This window comes from Panthera pardus, unplaced genomic scaffold (assembly GCF_024362965.1).
Source record: "Panthera pardus isolate Hobbes unplaced genomic scaffold, ASM2436296v1 HiC_scaffold_15, whole genome shotgun sequence".
NCBI classification, from domain to species: Eukaryota; Metazoa; Chordata; class Mammalia; order Carnivora; family Felidae; genus Panthera; species Panthera pardus.
The window spans coordinates 62,832,978-62,850,411 of record NW_026526710.1 but is presented as its reverse complement, the minus strand read 5'-3'; the positions used below and the strand labels follow the sequence as shown (position 1 = coordinate 62,850,411).

The 17,434-nt window shown below is 53.9% G+C and overlaps 1 protein-coding gene across 9 annotated transcripts in view; it reads right to left on the bottom strand.

The window, feature by feature from the left end:
• The window catches only part of CTIF (cap binding complex dependent translation initiation factor), a 293,053-nt gene extending 277,495 nt beyond the window's left edge, over nucleotides 1-15,558 (bottom strand). For 4 of the 9 annotated variants that reach the window (XM_053902678.1, XM_019464103.2, XM_019464110.2 and 1 more), the window contains exon 1: nucleotides 15,354-15,558. The gene's annotated coding sequence lies outside the window, so the exon portion shown is untranslated. The other 5 variants (XM_019464107.2, XM_019464108.2, XM_019464109.2 and 2 more) reach the window with 3 other exon arrangements.
• Nucleotides 15,559-17,434: the final 1,876 nt, after the last annotated feature.

The window sequence follows — 17,434 nt, the reverse complement described above, 5'->3', positions numbered from 1 at the left end:
ATTAAATGTATTAACTGCCATTGTGCTAAAGTTATTCAGGTGCCAATTAAGAAGTTTCTGGTTATCTGGGCGCCTGGGTGGCTCATTGGTTCAGCATCAGACTCTTGGTTTTGGCTCAGGTCATGATCTTGTAGGTTGTGGGATCAAGCCCTGCATCGGGCTCTGTGCTGTCGAGAAACCTGCTTGGGATTCTCTCTCTCTCTCTCTCTCTCTCTCTCTCTCTCGTTCTGCCCCTCTCCCACTAGCACACACGTCCATGCTCTCTCTCTCAAAATAAATAAACTTTAAAAAAAGAGCAGTCTCTGGTTATCCAAATGCTGGATAACAGAAGTCATGGTTTAAAAGTCTAAATTTGTTGAAGCACCTGGGTGGCTCAGTCGGTTAAGTGCCTGACTTCGGCTCAGGTCATGATCTCACGGTTCATGGGTTCGAGCCCTGTGTCGGGCTCCGTGCTGACAGCTCAGAGCCTGGAGCCTGTTTCAGATTCTGTGTCTGCCTCTCTCTCTGCCCCTCCCCCATTTGTGCTCTGTCTCACTCTGTCTCAAAAATAAATAAACATTAAAAAAAATTTTTTTTAAGTCTAAATTTGCAAAAAAAGTCTAAATTTGGTTTTGAAAGAAACTGGAGACTATATAAAAGAGCTCTTTGCTTTAAAAAAATATGTACTAAGATTGTCTTTAGTTAATGACCATCTTTTGTGAATACAAATCACAATCATATATCTAAATGTTTCATATGAATAAATATTTAGGAACCCACATTTGTTACATGAGAAGAGGTAGCCTTAGGCTGAAATGGGACATGTATTATTCAAAACTGTCCTAATGCCAGGTGACATAAACCCAACCCAAACTTGCTTATGCAGTCTTTCCCACAATTCACCACCTTCGAGTTGTCTGCCGGTTGTAATATTATTATTGACCCTGTCCTGACTTTTTATTAAACTTAGCGTCCTGTTAAGCAATAATGAAATCACAAGTTCCATGTACTAGCTTTTTTTTTCCTTTGGTGCACATTTAAATGTTTAAAATTTTGTACAAGTTTTAATTTTTTTTGTAAGTCATAGATATTCAACTGAAAATCAGCCTATACTCCATCAGTAGTTTGAATGCCTTACTTTAAGGTATTGAAGTCGGCGGGGGGCGGGGGGGCGGGGGTGGTTACTGAATGGAGAACCAGCCCTTAATTTGTTTTCTCACTGGACAGTGTGCTATGTGACCTTGGCCAAATCACTTTGGTCTCTCTTGCCTCAATGTCCCCATTGGAAAAAGCACATTAGCCCTGCCAATTCCCCAGCCAGTTCCCAAGAACACCAAGAATAATAACTGGGTGGCTCAGTCTATTGAGCATCTGACTCTTGGTTTCAGCTCAGGTCAACCTCTTGCGGTTCATGGGTCAGAGCCTCGCATCAGGCTCTGAGCCAATGGGGTGGAGCCTGCTTGGGATTCTCTCTCTCTCCCTTTCTCTCTCTCTCTTTCTCAAAAAAATAAATCAATGAATAACAAATAAAGAGAATAATAACCCTTGATGCAGCCCACAACAGCACAGACCAGGTGATAATGGACAGTCGCGTCCACAGCAATCAGACCTGCTCTGTGTCCATTCACCCACTGGGACCTGAGGGCCTCTTCTCGGCCCTGAATGCTAGAGTCAGAGCTTGGGATTCTGGAACTATGGAGGTCATAAGCAGGCCGTGGGGGAACTAGAAACTTGACACTTAGTACTTTTCTGGTTCTGAAATCCATTACAGATACGTTAAGTAAACTTGCCTCTAATGAGGTCACTAAAATCACTAAAGCCCTATGAGGACAGACCAGGAGCTGGGCTATCGGAGGTTAAAACCAGGTCCCTGAGAGTGCCCACAGGCAGCCCAGCCAACCTCCTTCCTGTTCTTATGCCCCATCTTCAGCCTGCAGAACCCCGGACGATGCCATCCCGCTGTCCTGGCCTTTATCCTCACCTGCCATCTACCTGGGTCAAACGGGATGTGGAAACAAGAGCAGGCTAAGGATGCAGCAGTCTTTGGCTCAACCTGGGCTCCCCAGCTTCTGCCGCCGTGGCTGGTTTCTCTCTGGCATGAATAAGGCCGCAGTAGGCCACGTTTGTTTCACCCAGAGGAAGGAAACACATTAAATCACTCCCCAGCAACACTTACCCCAAACGGTTCAAGGGATCTAACTCAAAGCCCACCTCCTTAAAAGATCGAGAATGGGCCCTGGCACGGGGAGGAGATAATTTCCACCTTATTGAAAAAATTAATTCTGGGGGAGCCTGGGTGGCTCAGTCAGTTGAGCGTCTGACTTTGGCTCAAGTCATGATCTTGCAGTCTGTGACTTCGAACCCCATGTCGGGCTCTGTGCTGACGGCTCAGAGCCTGGAGCCTGCTTCGGATTCTGTGTCTCCCTCTCTCTCTGCTCCTCCCCTGCTCGTGCTCTCTCAATATAAACATTAAAAAAAATTTTTTTTGAAAGAAAAAGTTAATTTTGTAGGGAAGGAGCAAACTGCCATGCTAGAGGTCCAAATGGCCAAGTCGGGCCGACCCAGGGCTGCCACCTTAGGTGTGGGCAGAGGCCAAGGATGACATCAGAGGGATTTTTCCTTTCCTGTGCCAGGCCATGCTGAGCATATAATCCCTACCTCTGGCACTGGGCCTGGCACTGAGAACCTCAGAGTGAGACGATCAGGGGTGTTAGATACTTTCTCATCCAATCCCTGAGGTTACTGGGAGAAAACATCCAGATGTGATGTGCCCAAGGTCACCCAGGTCACTAGTGGCAGACCCGAGACCAGTGACCTTGTCAGATCACTGCCAGGAAACCTCAGCCGAGCCTGTCAATCTCCGCGTGTGATACTTCAGAGGCACCATGAGAGCAAAATTGACTAAACCACCTATTAGCTGTGTGACTGAGGTAAATTACTTAACCTCTCTGTGCCCTCATTTTCTCAATGATAAAAGAGAGGGTGTGAAGGCTAATTAAGATAACCCAAGTAAAGTGCTCCCTAAGCAATTATCACTGGAGCACCTCACAAATGTCAGGTTTTTAAAGTTATTGTTAAATTGCCCGAAGGGTTTCGGGAGAAATACTGCCTGTCCCATCCCTGGGTTGACAGACAGTCTCCCCTGCTGCCCAAACACAGCCGCTCACAGAGAAAAGTTCGGGTTTTGGAGCCACACGCCTGGAGTTGTAGCCTGGACGAGAAACATTTATTTTCTCACAGTTTGGGAGGCTAGAAGTCTGAGATTCAGATCAGCACGCTGGTTTCTTCTGAGTCCTCTCTCCTTGGCTTGCAGATGGCCGCCTCCTCCCTGGGTCCTCACCTCCCAGGTGTCCCGTCTCCCCTGTGTCCTTATCGCCTCTTCTTTCAAGGGTACCAGTCGTGTTGGTTTAGGGCTCGCCCACAGGACCTCCTTTTACCTTAATTATCCCTTTAAGGGTCTTTTCTCCAAATACAGTCACATTCAAGGTACTGGCGGGGGGGGGGGGTGACAACTCAACCCCTAACAGCAGGGTGGATTACCTTTCTTCCTCTTCAGGAAGGATTATGCAGAGAGCCATAAATGCTCATCCGGGCACCATGCCGTGCCACGATGCACTGGTCTTAAATCTGGAGAGATGGCCAAAATGAGCAAGCTGCCTCTCCTCACTCTGCAAATATGTACTTTGCTTGAAAAAAATGTTTTTTCATGGAGCACGGACCCTGTGGCAGGCCGTATGAGCTATCCGCAGATGACTCAGACTAGGACAGTATTGAGGTGCTTATGATCTCAGAGAACAGATCAGATGAGGCCCCAAGGGATGATGGGAGTGATGGCAAGGGCTAAGTGCCCTAAAGATTCACAGACCAAGCGCTGGGGTGGAGGGGAGGACAAAACTGACCAGATGAGTGGAGTGTGAAAGAGCTCTGCAGGGATGGATTTGCCCCAGGGGACAGGGCAGGCAGCCACAGGCCAGGCTGTTCATCTGTATGAAGGGGACAGCGGTCCGGGGAGAGGAAGACAGCGTCCTCCACTAGGGTCGGAGTTCCGAACCAGCACAGGCAAGAGAACTGACTCTGCAGGACCAAAGGTATCCACGCCACACCAAGGAGCAATTTCCTCTTTCGGCCTCACAGCTACTCTCAAAGGTGACCGCTGTCTACCATGGACCGGCCGGAGCCTCAGCCCCTCAGGCATCTCTAGCCCTGCTGTCTGGGCCACCAGCAACATAGGTTCCCCGCCTCTGGACAATTCTGTCCGCCAGGGTTCTCTGCCTGGCCCTAGTGGTGGGAAAGGAGAGGGGCTATTCGGGGGGAGGGGGCACAGAACGCAGCTACTGAGGCCACGCAGAAGGCAGCGCGGGACATCCGGGGTCCTAAGCCCCAACAGTCCCCATGGGTTAAGAGATAATAATTACTAGGAAAGGCAAAACGATAGTGAAAGGAAGCAGATCAGTTGCCAGAGCCAGGGGGTGCATTTTTTTATGACTCCAATCATATTGAGGTATAAACTATTATTTCTCAATAAGGGCTGACAACCCCCCAAATAAGGAAATAAAATCATATTTTTAATTTGTTAGGGCAAACATTAATCAGTGCTCACCCGACCATCACTCTCCTCCCCTTGCAAGCAGCCTCACCTCTTCCTGTAGACGAGGCAGAAGGCACCAAGACTTGCTCTCAGCCTCCGCGGAGCTGAGGCAGGAGCGTTAACACATTTCCCTTCAATGGGACTTGCTAGAAATTCTAGCACGGGGGTTCTGAGGAAGGTTGCCATGCTTGATAAATTCAAACACAAGGAGAAACTCACTTTCCTGCCCGCCCTCAGATACAGTTACATGAGAACGTGACGTATGGAGCAGGGGCAGCCATGCTGTGACCATGAGGGGACAACCCTGAGGACAAAGGCCAAAATGCTGACAGTGGTGGCCTGTAAGGTTAGAAGGAGTCCTTGAAATGATTACTGACCCACTGAATTAACCAACTCTAGAACCCCTACCTTCAGACTTCCGGCTGTCAGTCTATACACACTTGATTTTTTAAATGGTGCTTTTTTTTTTTTTTTTTTTTTTTTTACACATTTACTTATTTTTGAGAGAGAGCAGGAGGAGGGGCAGAGGGAGAGAGAGAGAATCCCAAGTAGGCTCTGTGCTGACAGCGTGGCTCAACCTCACGAACCGTGAGATCATGACCTGAGCCGAAATCAAGAGTCGGACAACTGAGCCACCCGGGCGCCCCTAAACACCTTGTTTTTGAAGCCCTGTCAGTCCGGTGTTCTTTTGCCTGTAGGCAAAAACATCCTACAAGCCAGGTGGTTTTCATCTGTCCAAACTTGCACCTCCAACCCCAAAACCGAGATCGCGGTGAAATGGATCACAGAACCTTGCAGCTGTTAACGGAGGCCCAGCAGCATGTCGAGTCCCCAGTCCCCACGGAAGGTGCTTTCCTCTCTAGCCCCTAAGCAAACTGGGGCAACAGCTGCCTTTTCTCTGCAGGCGCTGCCCTCCATCATCCTATACATCCAACATCCTACAGTATAAATGACCCATCAGAGCCAGGTGTGACCCACGCATACATCCCTGGTCCGTGTGGCCATAAGCCCCCACTGGCACAGGGATGGCCTCGTTTGTGTCTACATCCCAACAGGATTATTATTAGCACGCCTTTCACTCTCAAAAGTGTCTGCATGTGGACCAAAGATTATCGTCGTCCTGTGCGGGCTGCTTCAGCCCACTTTTCTTTCTCCTTACCCAGTACTCCCCACATTACGTGAATACGAGGCCATTCCGTCTTCTCCACCAGGACGAAGACGGAAGCGGAGACCCTGCCACGTTCCCCGAAATCATCCGTCCCACGGCAGGTGCCTGATGCACATCTGCTAAACCAAACCGAATGTTAACGGAGGTAAGAGTCTTAAGCTGAGAGGTTCGAGGCAAACCGGGAGAATGTGAGCATAAGGAACAACTTCTGGAGGAGGAAGAGGAGAAACTGGGTGCTTTCCCAGAGTCCCTCACCCTCACCACTGGGCCCTGTCCACGTAGGGTGCTGTGTGAAACCGGCAGTGCTTACGTGGACACCCGGCCGGCCGGCACAACCTCGCTGCTCAGGCAACTCGTGCTCCTCATAACTCAACACGGAACCCAGAGACCCCAACCATCCCGCACAGGCAAAGGGGCAGAAGGCCTTGTTCTACCAGAGACGCCCAGGGCCGGGCAGACAGCCCCCAAGGCAGATACGCTCCGGCTCCAAGAAACACTCCGATTGTGAATACCCTCCTATTTGGTGACACTCCAAGATGTGGCTTCTCCAGCCGACGCTTTCTTCGTGTCACGGTTCAAACTCCTAAGCATCTCAGCTAAGGACCCACGAATATGGCAAAGGCCTGTGGCTTCTCAGCTAGTGGTGAGATCATGACATTGCCTACCCTGGAGGCAGGCCCTAAAAGGGAATGGCATTGGGAATGTCAGCCCCACCCACTCCGGATGGAACCACACACATTCTTTCGGAATAACTTTGGGGCTCAACTGTCACAACGACCCTTAGGCATGTCCACGTCTCTGCCTCTCTGTCTCCCCTTCACAGAAGTTACTTGTACTTAGCGAGGCGCACAGAGAACGCCTAGCACTGTGTGCCCAGCGCATAATAGGCACTTGATAAACATCAGCTCCCTGCATCCGATTCCGGAGTCACTTAGACGCTGAAATGGATCCTGGGTGCTGGAGGAAGGAACTCGCAGTGTGTGCTTTCTCCCATAAGCACTGAGCCAAAGCTTCTCAGAACTTCTACATCACAGACTGTGCCTATGCAGCCAGCTCAGCTAATATCACACCCATCTGCAAAAACTCCCTCTCAGCTCAGTAAGTTAGAAGGCGAATTGGCTGGATGCTTTCTCACAGAATCAGAGCTTGACAAATTAAGGCCCTTCCAGTGGAAGCCAACGGGATGGTGAGAGGCCTGGAAAACATCTCTCATAACAGCCAAAGGGGTGATGGGGGGGGGGGGGCGTGGAATGGGCAGGGTGCTCCTTGACACTTATATAAGGCCTTTCTAGCAGCAAAAGCCTTCGAATGAGGGAAGGGGCTGCCTCACAGAGCAGCATGCTCCTGGTCGAAGAAAGCACTGGAAAAAGTGCCGAGATAGTCAGGGTTCCCAGATTCCCACACCAGCTAGGAGATGGACTGGGTAACTCGAAGGCGTCTCCAAGTTTACAGGAACACCAGGAACCTGGGCGTGGGGGAGGCGATGTGGTGCATGGTCTGGGGGACCAGTGGCAGTTAGAATCTGCGGAGGGCACGCTTAGGGGACCGAAGCCTTTGTGAGGACTTGTCCTGACTAAATGGCAGGGGAGAACATTCTGGTCTTCCTGGACGGGCTTGTCTACAGGCTTCTGCTAAGAGATAAGGCCGTGGGGCAGGAAGAGCCCTTCACAGCCCTGCACCCGCCTCCCAAAGTATGTAGTCATCTCAGAAAGGTTCCCATTGGGGCCTCTCTTCTCCTCCTTCTCACTCACTCATTCAGGCCACCTGCGTCCTTCAGCATCTCTCCAAAGTGGAGGAGACTCAAGTCAGTGAAGGGTGAGGAGTCCCAGAACCTTCCTGGTGCCCCTGGGAGTTTAGAGCCATGGGATGGGGGCCCCTGGCCCCTGGAGGCTTTATATGCTAACCCCTCCTCTTGGGGACTCTAGACCACATTTGTCGTGGACATCCAAAGCCCTGACAGGCCTGAGGTATTGTCGATTTTTCCCCACGCCAAATCCAGGCCAAGACCGCCAAGCTCCCCCTCCCCCACTTCCATGCCAACTGGCTGACATCTAGTCCATCCTTTTCTCCAAGCCTGCAAACCTCTGCAGGGGCAGAGGGCCTCTGCTGGGGAGGGCCTTCTGTCCCAACTCCCGTCTCGTCTCCTCTTGTCAGAGCTCAACCCCCTTGGTTCTGAGACCAGTAACTGCCCCTCACACCCCCACAACCACCCTCACCCCCCAGGACCGGCCTAGCCTAAGTGCAAGCTGACTGTCCCCACTCACTTTGGAGTTCCCTGGGGATTTCCCTTACATTCTATGAGCTCAGCTCTTCTTTGAAAGGGTGCTAGTTATATTTCATACAGCGTTTCTAGGTGCTTGGTAACTGGAAGATTTTCAAGATGTTCACTCCACTATGGTGCTAAACACGTTCTCACTCAGTGCTGGGATACCCTCTTTGGACTTGCTCGTGGGAACCGTCCCTGGCTGACCTCCCACCCCAGACACCGAAGGCTGGCCGCATCCCTGCAGATGCACCCATGTCGGTGGGACACCTACCAAGTGCCAGGCACGATCTCAGGCCCTAAAGATTCAAAGCTGCAAGCACTGAGCTCTGCCTAAAACGCATCGGCCCTCTAAAAATGCGCTGCGGCAGGAAGAGAAGTCTCTGCGACTGACGTTCTCCTATTGAAATCGTACTCTACTATTTGCGCAGGTCTCGAAAGCTTCTTCGTGGCTTCATGCATCCACATCTGGGAGCAGCTAGGCTGCCCGGCCCTCCCTGCCCTTGGCTCACGGCCCGAGCGCCTGGGACAGGGCTCCGCTCACCACGGCTGTGAAATATGAAAACGCTTCTCCCCCAACTCCAAAGGCTCCCAGCTGAAGCCTGCTCTCAGCTGCCGCGGGATTCTGCCAGCTGGGCCTCCGCATGACACAGCATCCCCGCCCGCCCCGGGCTGCAGCGGCTGGGCCCGGCGTGACAAAGGATTCTCTGACAATGGGAGGAAGAGGTCTTTCATTGTCTACCGGGGTCACACTCCGCAGCGGAGCTTCCTCACTCCCCGAACTGTAGCTCCCCGCCCCCACCCCTCCCTTGGGCTGCTCCCCTGCGCCCGGTGCGGTCAAGCCCGGCTCCACCGGCCTCACCTACCAGCCATTCAAATTCAACACGTCCGACAGCGAGCTCACGGGGTCCTCCCCCTCACCCCAACCTCAGCAGACGTGCTGAGCTCCGGGCCACAAGTTCGCACCCGGGGAGAGGCTGTGAGGCCTCTGTCAGTGAGGCCAGAGAGCCGGGAGGGAGTCGCGGGGACTTCTCCTTTATTCCTCAAAGCTAAGCAACCACTGCAGACTTTAGTCCCCAAATGTTTGTAATGTATAACCTTCCCTCCATCCCCCTACACGAGGCCCTGGCTCCAGGCCTTATCCCCTGCGACTTGATACTGGATGGAACCTGTCATTGCCTCACTGGCCCAGTGGCCTCCTGGCTCCAGATCGCATTCCCTTCTGAACCACAGCAGCATGCCTCCGTTGGGCTTCGGGCCCCGTCCACCACGCTCCTCCTGTAGTCTAGAAGCCAAGGTCCTGGGCCGGGCTCACGAAACTCCTGTCTGCCTCTCCACCTTTGAACTTGACCTTGCTGCTGCAATCCCTTCCTTTGCCCAGACAGCCTCAGACCTCTTCTCCTAAGCACACGCTGTTCCTTACCCCTTCTAGCTCCTCTCCAGGCTAATTTCTTTTCATCCATTCGCTTTCCGTGCCTGTGTTGTCTCCCTTCGGAAGCCCTCCCTGATCTGAGGCTTGAACAGGCACCCCTTGACCGTGCTACTCAGAACTTTCTCGACCACTGTGCTCACCACACATATTTCTCCTTTACCATTTTTGAGCCATCGCCCCAACTGAAAACCTATTCTAGGTCCGCCACGACCTCAGACCTACTCCCAAATTCACCTCTTCCACAAAATCATCTCAGCTGGCCCCAGTCCACATGTTAGTGCCATGAAGACCGCCTCCCATACTTTATCCATCCCATCCCTGAGTAAGTTAGTCAGCACTTGGGGCTGACTCCATGCTGGATATGAGCCGACAGTGGACATAAAAAGCTCTAGAAACCTGGCAGCACTCCACTCACAAAACTGTAATGATGATGTGACACGATGTGACATCCTAGCCCTAGGCGCTGAGTTTGAAGTCTGAAGACCTGGGTTCAGATCCCTGTTCTACAACTTACAACTCCCCCGTGACTTGGCGCGTCACTAACCATGGAGGCTCAGAGGCCTCGTATGCAAAATGGGAATAACACTAACAGCTCCGCGGGGCTAAGATAACCAACCAGCAGATGCTATCCTTGGTGGGAAATACTTTGCAAACTATAAACCCAAATCAAGTGCAGCGGCCACTGCCCAGCAACCCCCTATCCACCCCCACCACCCCCACCAGGAGTTCCTGTCCGTACTTGAGTCGGGTGGGAGGGCAAATGAAATCTGTGAGTCCCCTTCCTAGAAAAATGCTCATGTATGCCAGCTTTGCAAACACCTTCGGGACCTAAGGACCCGGCCAAGGGAAGGGACTAAACTGAAGTGCACTGGAAAGCCCCCAGGCCTGCCACTTCTCACAAATATATGCCCTCATCCAGATTCCTGGATGCCGAAGATGAAAGATAGGGCAGGGAAGGGCAGTCTCAAAGGAAAGGAAGTTCAAGACTAAGAGAGGGCTTCCAGAGCCTTTCCCAGAACCAGAGGAAATAGAGAAGATGTAGCATTCTCTCTGGCAAGTAAGAACCCCGCTTTGTTCAGAAGGCACAGAAAAAGAAGATTGAACGAGGTATCAAAATCTGGAATTTCTTGTCCAACTCTGCCAAGGGCTCCTGGTGACTTTGGGCACGTCATTTCACCTTGCTAGGTTTCGGGGCCTTCACACAGAGATCAGCTTATTAGGAGGGCCCGTCCCAGCTCTGGGTGCCTAGGATCCGAAGACCTAACTGTTTCCCCCCTGTTCTGAATCACAGCTTTGGCCTGGGTTTAATTCAGAAATAAGAGGCAGAGGTCGACAGCCAGCACGGTGATAATTCAGGGAGAAGGCCCCCATCACAGTGCTGTTCTAAATTGTGTGCAGGATGAGGCAGGAGGGCAGGAGAGTAAAGCCTGAATGTGAACAACTGAGCTCAGGTGACCATGAGTCGGCGGTGAGGCTGAGAGGTAGAGGATCCCCCCCCCGAAAAGAGCATCGAAAGAAGCCGCCACGTTTATCGGGTAAGCTATGCAGAAATGCCACCACATTTGGAAAATGCCCAAAAGCTGCGATTTGCCCGTCTGTTTGAGCCTCCTGTTCTCTCTCTGGGCTCAGGATTCTCTCTCCATCCTACCTACCACCTCCTGCTTCCTCCTTCATCATCTGAACTGCAAACAACAGAACCTTAAAACAAGGGCAGTGAACCCCAAAACCGAGATGAAACTGGAGGACAGTGTCAGGGACCCCAGAAGTGAGGTGGGGAACGAACAGATACGAAGCAGACTCACGTTAAAACATCTACACAGACCTGTAAGACAGAAACTACTAAACCCAGGAAGGCCCTGAGTGAGACCTTGACCAAAGCCACAGCGCATCACTGAAGATAGCCTACCCCAGCCCATCACAGCCCGGCAGAGCTGGGGCAGGACCAGGGAGAAGAACTTGTCAGCTCCTCACTGCCCAGCAGAGTAATCTGTTGGTTGACTTTAGGGTCATTTCCCACTAGCTGCCTAACGTCCACATCAGGACATACCTCCAGGCCCACCTGGGAGGTTACAAAAAGCCCAAAGTCCAGGGTAACAAGGACAGAAAGCCCTTCTTCCTCTGTTGCTCCCTCCTGCTTTTGCTCTAGAATTGGAACTGGCATCAGGAGTCACTTCCAACCAACATATGTGAAGTTGACTAAGTCCCAGGGTGAGTGCTCTAAAGTATTTATGATTTGTTCTCTCCCGTAGGCTGTGAATCACTCGTTTTATTGCATTACAACTTAGCTGTTTCTACTATACTATTTTTGTGTGCCCCAAACAGAGTACAGTATCTAGCCCAAGGTAGGTGCTCAATAAACATATGCTGGACTTAAAATCCTACATTTATCTCCACAGATAGAATAGGTTTCTGGCAGGCAGGGACTGTATGTTCAACTTCCTTTGCATGCATTTGAAGATACAGAAACATGGAGGTGCTCAGTCTATATTTGTGAATGAATGGTTGATTAGTTGGCCAAACCTGGTAACTCTCCAGGCTGGGTCTGAGAACCTTCCTGTACACGAACTCTTCAAAGTACCTACAGGCATGAGGGAGCTTTTTGCTCTTTTCAGGGCTTCCCTATCCCTGGGGATGCAGGGGGCAGGGAATAGTATCACCTGGGATGAACCCTGGGCTTCTCAGGGATCTACACGTTAAACCAATGGTTTTGAAATCAGTACCTAAAGAATAAACGTTGGACTCAATAAGGACACTGGATCCATGAACAACACACCCAAACACACCCATACGAATACAGACATGCGTTGCATAAACATGTATGCCATATGTATTTATTATATGCAGGTGTGATTCTGGTATAATGGATGTATCAAAGCTGATAACCTTTCGCCATTAGCAAATTATCAGATGCGTAATAACCAGCAATGCAGACTTCTGTCTTTAATAACTATTCTCATGAGGTCTGGTGGCAAATAAAAAGTGTTTTGACAAAGAATAAATACCACTATAATTTACCCCCTTTCTGAGGCTCAGGACTTCCTGGGGAGCCAAGACCTACTCTCAAAAAAACCTCAAACACAGATACCCAAAAAATGACCATTATTTAAATTAAAAGCCATAGGCTGCGAAGAGAAATTACAGGATCACGGGGGGGGGGGGGGGGGGGGGGGGGGGGGGGAGTAGCCCTTCCCCACTGAGGGGCCCTGGGGGACTCATGGCACTTTTTGAGCCTCAGTGTGCTCACCTGTAAAATGGGGTTACTACCCGCCTACATCACAGGACCCTGCTAAGAAATTGTGATGATTCAAGGGTAGGGGGAAACGCTCTGTAAAGTCAAACAAACACGCTATTTACAGCAATCTGTTAATCACCGATGACACCTTACCCCAGAATGCGTTACAAAATTACTGCCTACCAGCGTACATTATCTAGGACAGTCACTTGACACAGCAGAGGAGACGATCTGTGTGTAAATCGAATCCTGTTTCAAATACTCAAAGGGAGTTTCCTCAGACAACCCGAGTGCGTCCTGTGGGGGGACTGCACCGCTAACGTTTGTTCGGTGCATTCTGTTCCTGTACAATTGGGTTTTCTTGAAAGCCTGGCAATTTCCTCGCGCTGGCTGAGCATGCTCGAAGCCGGGATTCCTGAGGTTTTCGGCTCAGACCCCGGGCCGGGCAGGAGGAACCGGGCCCGGACAGCCCGCGGCCCCTCCCCGTGCTCTGGGCGGCTCCTTCCTCTCTCCTCCAGCTTCGGCGGCGGCGCTCGTGCTGTGTCACTTTCGCCCTCCCGAGACTCCAGCCGCCGCGGGGCCCGCAGCTCCACCGGCTTCTTCCCAGTGCGCGCCCGCCCCTAGCCCAGGAGATAATCCCCCCGGCCTCAGGGACCCAGAAAGCGACAGCGGCGGAGGCGGGCGGGCAAGCAGGGCAGCCGGGTAGCAGCGCAGGCAGCAGCGCCCGGCTGGGCCGGGGCCGGGGCCGGGGCCGGGCGGGCAGGTCAGCCTCCGGCCCCCACGGTCTCCAGGACGAAAAACTGGAAGGGGGTGCGCAGGGCGCGCTCGTTCTGTCCGGGGCCCGCGAGGCAGAGGCCGGCGCGCGCGCACGCGCACCCACAGAGCGCCCCGGAGCAAGGGTCAACCCGAGCGTGTTGGGAGGGTCGGGGGCGGCGACACGCGCGCGCCCGCGGCCCCTCCCAGCCCTGCACCCCACCGGCCGAGCAGGCTGCCAGCCCGGCGGGTCAGGGGGCGTCGGGGACGCGGAGGGACGCAAGGCTTGTCTCCCGCGCCACCGCGCGCCCGGAACTCCCTCGCCAACCCCGCACACACGCAACTGCAGGGGCTCCCGGGTGGTACAGCCGCAGGACCCCCTGTCCAAGTAACCCGGCGCGCGCGTGCGCGGACACACACGACCAGGAGCCCAACTGGGACCACGAGGGGGCTGGCGGGACGATTCACCGGGTAGTCGGGCCCACGCGTGTCCCCACTACACCGCGGTCTGTCCCCCCCCCACGCCCCGCCCCCCCATACGTGCCAGAGCTGTGTGTACACACACAAACAGCTGGGCGGGGGAGGCGACGCCTCGCTCCTCCGGTAGGGACACACAGGCCGCCGCCAGCCATCCCTCCCCTTTACACGCCGCACCCCCTCACGGCTCACACCTGCCCCCCAGCCTCAACCCCGAAAACTCTACGAAACCCAAGAGCCAACGCCGACCCCCAATTGTCTTTTAACGTCAGTGGAAAGACATAACCCAAGTCACACCCGCCGTCCCCGGGCCGCCTCCTCCAGATGCACCTAGGCTGGGGCCCGCGGCCCTTGGAGGGGGGGTGGGGGGGAGGGCAGACCTCGGTCGCCGCAGACCGAACCGCCGCCCCCTGCCCTCCCTGCCCCCACGACCCGCGACGCGTCCAGGACAGTCACCTGCTCCTCGTCCTGAAGAGCCCGAGCCGGAGCCCACGCCGCGGCCGTTCGGGTCACTCGCCACCGCGAGCTGGCTTTTCAGACCTGTCAACTTAACCCCCGCTCCGCCTGAAGGATCTATTCCCCAGGCCCAATCACACCGTGGCGACAGGAATAATAACAAAAAGCCAACAGAATCACCACCGTAGGGAATGTCCAAAGCTGCAACCGCAATGGCTCCACCGATTCGGGTTCCTCATCTGCTCCCATCCCCCGCGCCCCCCGCGGCCCGCGGGCTCACCGGGGACGGAGGGAGGGTGCCGCCTGTCTAGACGACAGACATCCCCGCGCTCGCGGTGACGGGCGCGCACACACCCTCGCACGGCCGCTGCCACAGACACAATCAGTCACCGCGGGAGGGAGGGGCTGCGTGGAGACACTCTCTCGGGGTCCCTCCGGCAGCCGCCAGCGCAGCAGCCTCCGGCCAGGAGTCGCCACGCAGGGCCGCGCTCCCTACCTCGCCGGAGCGCGGTCAGAACAGCTGCAAGTTTGGCTGGTACTAAAGCAACTGCTTGATGCAGCAAATGCGGGCTTCAAAACAAAAGGGAGAGCAATCACGCCCGCTTTCTTCCTCCCCCCGGCTCGGAACCCGGCACATGACAGCGGCTACACCGCGCGGCTCGAGCGCCAGCCGGGCTCCAGCCATGCGCCCCCGAGAGCCCCCTCCTCCCGGGAGCCCCAGGGCTACGACTCCCCACTCAGGCCGGGAGCCCTGAGGGGAAGGGGCGAACCTGGGGAGGGGGCGAGACCGTGGAGTGCGGTCCGCGACAGAGAAGGGGTCTGAGGATGGGCGCAGACGCCCGGCGGCCGGGGGCGCAGGGAGGGGGAAGGGGGTTAATTGTTTGGGGCGGTTTTCTCGGATTTATCTATCAGCACGCGCACGTCACGCAGCCCTCCTGGCGGGTCCCCGAATCGATCCGCAGGCTGTACTGACTAAAAGAGGGGGGCGGGCGGGGGGATGCTCACCTCGGGGTTCCTCCGGCCGCCGCTCCGAGCCCGTGTCGGGGGTGGGGGAAGGGGACAGGGAAGGGGAAGGGAGGGAGGAGGCTCGAGAGAGCCTACTCCTGCCGCGAGTTCCGCGCGTCCCGGCAGCGGAGGGGATCCGGCGCCCCAGCGCACAAACCCAACCGAGAGGGGAGGGAGGGAGGGAAGGGAAAGAGGGAGGGAGGGGCGGGTGGGGGGGAGGGAGTAGAGGAAGGAAAAAAAAAAAAAAAAAAAAACGATCCCTGCTCTGACACAGGGAAAGAGAATGTAGGAGAGTGACGTCCCGGCCCCTCCCTCCCCTCCGGCCACGTGCAAAGACTTGAAAGGAAAGAGGGCGGCGGGAGGCCTGCTGGGTAATGTAGTTCGCCTTTCTTTCCCGGGATGGCGGGCCCTGGAGAGCGGGGCGCCGCCGGGACCCCGGGGATGCCGCCGAGACAGCCGAGACAGTCCAGCCTGGCTTCGCCGAAACCCGCCGGCCAACGCTCTCACCCCGCGACGGCGGCGCGGCCCTGAGTGGGGACCTCTGTGTTGGGGGAACGGGGGGCTTAGGCGCGGTCCAAGCTTACAGGGAGACGTTTGGTTTCGGGGGCAGGAACGCTTTAAAGAAGAGGACTTCCGCACTAGAAGTGCAAAGTCTGTCCTAATGGCAGATAAAAGGAAGCTTTGTGTATACACTGGGCGGTCCAAGCGGCGTTATTAATGCTGCGTTCAGTGCTAACGTCTGTTATTGAGATGCATATGTTATAATTAACATTTGAACATCTCTGTGGCAGGGGCGGGATGTTGTAATTAGATATGCACTTTGCAACCGATTAATTTTCCATTGGCCATGCTAAGGGTTGCGATGGGGAACCTGGTGGCTGGGGGAATTCAGTGCAGTGGGTAATTCAGTAATCACTTAACCAAATCACCAGTGCTTTCTAAGAACCTACTATGTGCCAGGCACCGAGATTGGGACAGAGAGGCCTTCATGAGAAATACACGATGCTGTACACTCCTCCAGGCAAGGAGCTTATAGACTCATCTGAGGAACTGTGACACAGTATAATGCAGTGGAAATCCATTTATTAATTCATATAACATTTGCTGAGCACTTTCCACAGATGGGACATGTCTGGGAATGCCAAGGCAAGTAAGACCCTTAGTCCCTGCCCTCAAGGAGCTCAAAGTCTAGTGTAAGGACCACAGTCAATGAAAGTATAGGGAATAAGACGACACTTAACATAGGGATAAGCATAAAGTGCTAGGGAACCCTCAGCAGGAGCCCACAACCAGGATCAAGGGTGGATGGGGGGTAGGAGAAGGCTTCCTGGAGGTTTTAAACAAAGGCAGAGGCAGGGGTAGGCATCTGAGAAAAGCTACAAGGGTACAAAGGTCCCAGATGAGAGAGAAAAAAGCAAATTCTGAAAGTCCCAGCAGTTTGGCAAGGCAGAGAGGGCAGATTGATGGGAGGAGGTGGGGGCCGGAATGGCGGGTAAGTCTAGAGGGCAGAAGGAGCCTGGGATGGCTTCTCACTGGAGGTGAGGCTTGAAGCAGGCCTTGAAAGGATGAGTGAGATTTTGTTTTGAGTAGAGAGCATGTCTTCCAAGCTTCAGGCACAGCATGAGTCAAGCTATGGAAGGAAAGCAAAGCACATCCACAGTGATGCCCTGCAGAGCGGCTCATCTGATCCTTGTACCAAAGGGTATGGGGGCGTGTCCTCCTCTCCCTTCTAGGAGAAGACAGCAGGTGCACAGCCGCAGTTTGGTTAGAAGCAGAGGGGGGTATAGAAGCCAGCATCTGGGCACCAGTCCAGTACCCCCCTACCAAAGGAACATGTTTAGGCACACCTGACTCTTCCCCCTGGTTTGTCCCTCTTGGCATCTACGCCTCATTGGTGCAAGCAGTGTGTTATTTTTATGCTTCAGCATCCGACTGATTTCCTAGGTTTACAAAACATGAAATAGTACAGGAGTCTACCCACTCAGCACTTTCCCATTTGCCTACCTTTTGTTGTCAATGCTGCTTTGCTGCTTGCGTGATATGCATGCCACCTGCAAAGAAACAAGAATGGAATGGTCTGG